We start from the raw sequence: 5,969 nt of genomic DNA, 5'->3' as shown, positions 1-5,969 counted from the left end.
TCACTCACAAATTTGAGATTCAGTGCAATAAGATCAGTCCGACATGTGGAGACTCTGGTGTGGCTCTTTTAAAAACATGAATGTTTATTGTTTTGTTTTGTCACTGTCCTTGTCTGTTTTTTAACTGGACCATGAGTCCAGAATAAAGATGATGATGATGAAAAGGGGGGCAGAGAACACAAGATTTCTCTTCTTTCTGCTCCTTTTCATTCATTTCTTGTGTGTCTGATGTTGTGACACTCTCGATGTCTTTTTATACTTTATGAATGACATAAATAAACAAAACAAAAAAAAGAGACAAGTCTTCATTTGTGCTGCTCTGGTGGGAGGGGCCACGTACAGAGACGCTGCTGTGATAAACACCACAGAAAATTAACAAGATTTTAATAGAAAATATAAGATAAGATAAGATAAGATATGCCTTTATTAGTCCCACAGTGGGGAAATTCCAGTGTTGCAATGCTCAATTCAAAAACAGCAGGAAAAAGATAACATGCAATAAAACAGATAATAAATAATGGCTTAAAAATAATTTTAAAATAGACTTAAAAAATAATTGCACATATAAATATTTGAGTGGCGGATGTTCAGTGTGAACAGTGTTTGTTGTTCAGTCTGACAGCAGCAGGAAGGAAAGATCTGTGAAACCTCCTTCACACAGCGAAGGTGAATCAGTCTGTCACATAATTAAACTAGAAAAGCAGTCAGAGAGCGCAGACCTCCGCCAAGGACTACAGTCCCCCTCATATTAATTGTGTTTTACATAAATATTTGTCCCATATCTTTCAATTTGGAATATGAAAGAGGATCCCATTGTCCATCCCTGAGTCAAATTTCATGGGGTTTGGTCAATAATTAACCCAGATATTGAGAAACAAAATTTTTGGCCCCATTTACCACAATGTTAACTAAAATTTCAAAGTGATCCAGAATCCAGGATTTCTTCCGGATCAGCCCCAAAATGAAATCAGTTCTTCCTTTTCACATTTCCAACAAATCCTGAAAATGTCATCAAAATCGGTCCATAACTTTTTGAGTTATGTTGCTAACAGACAAACAAACAAACAAACAAACAAACAAACAAACAACAAACAGACAAACAGACAAACAGACAAACAAACAAACAGACAAACGCCGGCAAAAACATAACCTCCTTGGCGGAGGTAAAAATATTTTAGTAGAAAATCAGCCGAGGGCCAGATTAAAGGTCTTGGAGGGCCGGATCTGGACCCCGGGCCAGATGTTTGACACCCCTGATATAAATATATAAACGTGCATTTGGCGCGACAGAATTATTTTATAGTTGGGTGAATATTTATGTATATACTCTTCTTATTTTTCTATTATTATTCAATGATTTTTCTACAAAGATTAATATTTCATCATTATTATTATGACACTGTATGTTGATTGTTTTTGTTTTTTGATTTATGGTGTTTGGTCTAGTGCCAAAACGTTGCACAGTTTGTCCTAATAAATCTCACAATTTGCAAGTAAAACGTTGTGTACGGGATTTTTCTCTGAGTACTTGGGCTGATCCCTCTTCTCCAACGCACCGTCTCAAGAAATTTATGTGCGAAGTTTTCATTCATTTATAAGTGTAAAGTTTTTTGAAATTAAAGTATTGATATTTTTGTGAAGGGAATCAATGTTTTTTTTTGTTCTTATCGCTCAATCCGTCACTGCTGCACAATCATGTTCTGTGTTCCGTTTAAAGAAAACCCCACCTTAAATAAAATAAAATCCTGAATCCTCGCGCTGTTTCAAGATTTTATTCCTGCTTCACCAAAAACGCGAGAAAGTGGAAAAGACAAATATATTAGTCTGCGGGTTGGGATTCCATGCGCAAAGGGCCGCGGCTGTAAAAATTCCTTCAGATGCTATCAAAAAAATAAAAAAAAATCCCACGTCCAATCGGAGAACCCCCCCCCCGCCTTCGCGCAGGCCCCGCCCCTTTTCGGTTGGACAATTAGGACCGGGCCCCGCGGATCTCGAAAGAAAGCCGCCGGCCGTAAATACCGTTTCGCGCAGGCACGAACGCGAGCTGAAAAATACGCGGTGCGGTACGACGCTTTTATAATGGCAATAAATGGGAGAATTACATTTGGGGCAGACGAAAATGCGAAATCCACCGCAGGGGTTTTGGTGTAGAGGAAATGAGCACCAGCGCCGGACATTAGCTGGTAAACAAGAGTCTGTTTTGCGCTCGGGGGGGAGTCTGCGTGCTTGTGGCCTGTGGCGGGGCTTGTAATGGGGGCTGGACCACGTTACGCTCAAGGTAAGACCAGCTGGAGCTCCACAACTTCACCACATGGCCCCCGTCTTTCTTTCTCCCTCCTTCTTTCCCTCTTCTTCTTCTTCTTCTTTTTTTTTCTCCTCCTCCTCCATTCACACACACATACACACCAGCCCCAAGCCACAATAAACAAGTCCTGCAGCCTCGGACCACTGCGGTCGAGTTTGAAATCCTGTAAGCCTTCATCACGAGAGGGAAAAGTCTCTGCACTCGATGGCTTTTGTGAATGGGGAAATGGAGCCCGTCGTTTACCCGTGTTTACCGAAGTGACTCTTTTTTTTTTTTTTTTTTGTTGAAGGGTTTTGCGCTTGTGGCTACCTGACTGGCACGCTGAGCACTTGTCGGAACTTTTTATAACTCTTCCAGACCGTCGATATCGTGCGCAAAACCTGGGAATGTATGTTTTATACGACATAAAAGATGGAAACTTACTTTTTTTATGTTTAAAAGCTGAGAGTTTCTAGACTGATTCATCAGACGGTTTCACTTCGTGGAAACCGTGTGACCTCGCAGCATTAGGATTCGTTCGCTCGACAGTAGGCGGGTACTTTTTTTATTTAACCAATCGCTGCTGTTTGGTCGTGACGTTTGTAATGCTCCAAATCCAGTAGGAAGAAGAACAATAACGTCTTTCCCCTTAATAAAATTCACCAAACATTCTCTTTGTTCCGGCTTTAAATCCTCGGGGATCTCGGGAGTCGTTGCCAACACAGAATGTCTGGCTCTTCGCTGATTGGCTGGTGAACGAACTCACACTTCTGGGGCTTTTCTGGGATGTTTCTGTGATTCATCAGATGGTTTCACTTCGTAGAAACCGTGTGACCTCGCAGCATTAGGATTCGTTCGCTCGACAGTAGGCGGGTACTTTTTTTATTTAACCAATCGCTGCTGTTTGGTCGTGACGTATGTAATGCTCCGGAACACTCAGTGGTGTCCAAGTAATTTCCGGCATAACAGCAAACAAAGCAGAGCGTGAATATGTCTGTCAACGATCATTGTCGTTTCAGTGCACAGTTTACAACTTCTGGAATTTTTGCAAACTGTCTAGTGCAGGGGTGTCAAACATACGGCCCGGAGGCCAGATCCGGCCCTCCAAGAACTTTAATCTGGCCCTTGGCTGATTTTCTACTAAAATATTTGAATGATATTTTCTATTAAAATCTTGTTAATTTTCTGTGGTGTTTATCACAGCAGCGTCTCCAGCGTCTCTGTACGTGGCCCCTCCCACCAGAGCAGCACAAATGAAGACTTGTCTCTTTCCAAACGCTCTTAAAGGACGATCGTTTTGACTGTTGACCGTGACACCCTCATCAGAAAAATGTCCAACATGAGAAAAGTGGAGCCGAGTGCAGGATTTTACAACAAAAATGGACTTATTTCTATTTACAGACAAGTTCATGTTAAAACTTTGTGTTGAAATTGTATTTTTCTTAAAGTTTCAGGTTGTTCATAATATTATAATATTTTGTAAAATAAAGAGTTCATCAATTAAAAAAGATTTGTGTAATAGATTTGTGTTTCTCTGCACAAATATTTGAACTTATTGTTATTTTTGGGGTTTATATGACATGAGTTTTCTGATCCAGACACTTTGGGATCAAAGTCGGTTGGACACGACCCCCGGAACAAAATGAGTTTGACACTCCTGGTCTAGTGTTTTCTGATTCCTGAACTAGTTGCTGGAGAGAAATAAAATTGATTGGAGGTACGAGGTGACACTTTACCAGGCTGGTGTCACCTCGTACCTCCGCTCAATTTTATTTCTCTCCAGCCACTAGATCAGGAATCAGAAAACACTAGACGCACACACCAACCAATCATCTGTGAGTCGTGAAGTCTTGACATCAAACTGGTGGCGTCTGTCTGTGTCCCTTTTGTGGAACAGAACAACAATAAACAAAGCGTCGAGATGGATGTAGACGAAGACAGACATTCTGTGTTGGCGACGATTCCCGAGATCCCCGAGGATTTAAAGCCGCGACAAAGAGAATGTTTGGTGAATTTTATTAAGAGGAAAGACGTTATTGTTCTTCTTCCTACAGGATTTGGAGCATTACATACGTCACGACCAAACAGCAGCGATTGGTTAAATAAAAAAAGTCCCCGTCTACTGTCGAGCGAACGAATCCTAATGCTGCGAGGTCACACGGTTTCCACCAACTGAAACAGACTAGAGAGTTTCGGCCTTCCGAGCATATTTCCGTCATTATCCTCTGTCACTCACTGTGTGATGACGTAGGGAAAACGAGTGTCCAATAGGAAATTTGTTTTCCGCACAAACTCATGCGCTCCATCCATTTTAATTCACCCAAACTTTACCAAAGAGTGTAGTGAGTCAAGACGGTCGATGCTCTGAGCCTCTGTGTTCAGAACAATTGAAAAAGTCGCTCTCTAAGTGCAGATATTTCTCAAATAAATGGCAAATTACACATCTTGGTCTGTGTAATTGCACATCCCTTGTTATTTTTATTTTCAGGTTTTTTTCAGTCCAAATGTCCAAATCCAAATGTAACAAACCCGATGGAAATGCAGGAAGTGACACCAGCTGTTTCCACGACTGACACCAGGAAAGTCACGGGACCATTACACTTTTTTATTTTTTTGTTGTTTTGAGGCAATAAGGATATTTTTGGTTTATTTACAGACTTGATGTTTTGCACTTTTGTAAGCTAAGACTCTAAATTAAGCATTTCTTTTATATCCAGAAAGTTGTTTATACATGTTTGCTGTGTGTTTTGTATGAAAGAGTGTGAATTTTATTTTCATTTTTGTTTTGTTTTTTTGTTTGAAGGAAGGAACGAAAGAGAAGCGAGACACAGCTCCAGATCCGCTCCAGGTCTTTGTAAAGTTTTGTCAGAGCTCGTGGTTCTGGCTGGACACGTAACACAACCGTGACAGGCTTTTTACGATTCTCCAACCTTGACTTAATTTTCTCCCCACGCTAAGTCACTCCCCCTTCAGAGCGAGATCACAGCCCAATCAAATAAACGACTTCACATCGTGTCAGGTTTGTTTGCTGCCGTGTCCAGTTTTGAATCACGCTTTTGTTTATTTATGGAGAAATGAGTCGTCTGACCGTAGCCGCGCTTTAATGTCAGAACATTCCAGGCAACGCAGCAACATCTCCATCTCCGTGAGTCAACCTCGGGCTTTTCCTCCGCTCCAGAACAAACCACACAACCCAGTCACAAGAGACCTTTTTCACAACGGCCGGAAGTGCCGCGATGTAGAGTAAACGTAACTCCCGGTTCGTGTTTTTCTGTGGCAAAATGTGTGTAAAAATGTCTGGCGTGTTCTCCAGCAGCTTCATAAATCTGCCCCATCACCAAATCTTAGTCCTGGTTTAGTCTTGGTTTAGTCTGGTTTAGTCCTGGTTTAGTCCTGGTTTAGTCTTGGTTTAGTCCTGGTTTAGTCCTGGTTTAGTCCTGGTTTAGTCCTGGTTTAGTCTGGTTTAGACCTGGTTTAGACCTGGTTTAGACCTGGTTTAGTCCTGGTTTAGTCCTGGTTTAGTCCTGGTTTAGTCCTGGTTTAGTCCTGGTTTAGTCTTGGTTTCAGTCCTGGTTTAGACCTGGTTTAGTCCTGGTTTAGTCCTGGTTTAGTTTAGTCCTGGTTTAGACCTGGTTAGTCCTGGTTTAGTCCTTGTTCAGTCCTGGTTTAGACCTGGTTCAGTCCT

Source organism: Boleophthalmus pectinirostris, unplaced genomic scaffold (assembly GCF_026225935.1).
Source record: "Boleophthalmus pectinirostris isolate CB_2022bp ecotype Guang Dong unplaced genomic scaffold, ASM2622593v1 HiC_scaffold_1, whole genome shotgun sequence".
Taxonomy (NCBI): domain Eukaryota; kingdom Metazoa; phylum Chordata; class Actinopteri; order Gobiiformes; family Gobiidae; genus Boleophthalmus; species Boleophthalmus pectinirostris.
The sequence above is the reverse complement of the archived record's forward strand: the minus strand, read 5'-3'. Positions refer to the sequence as shown.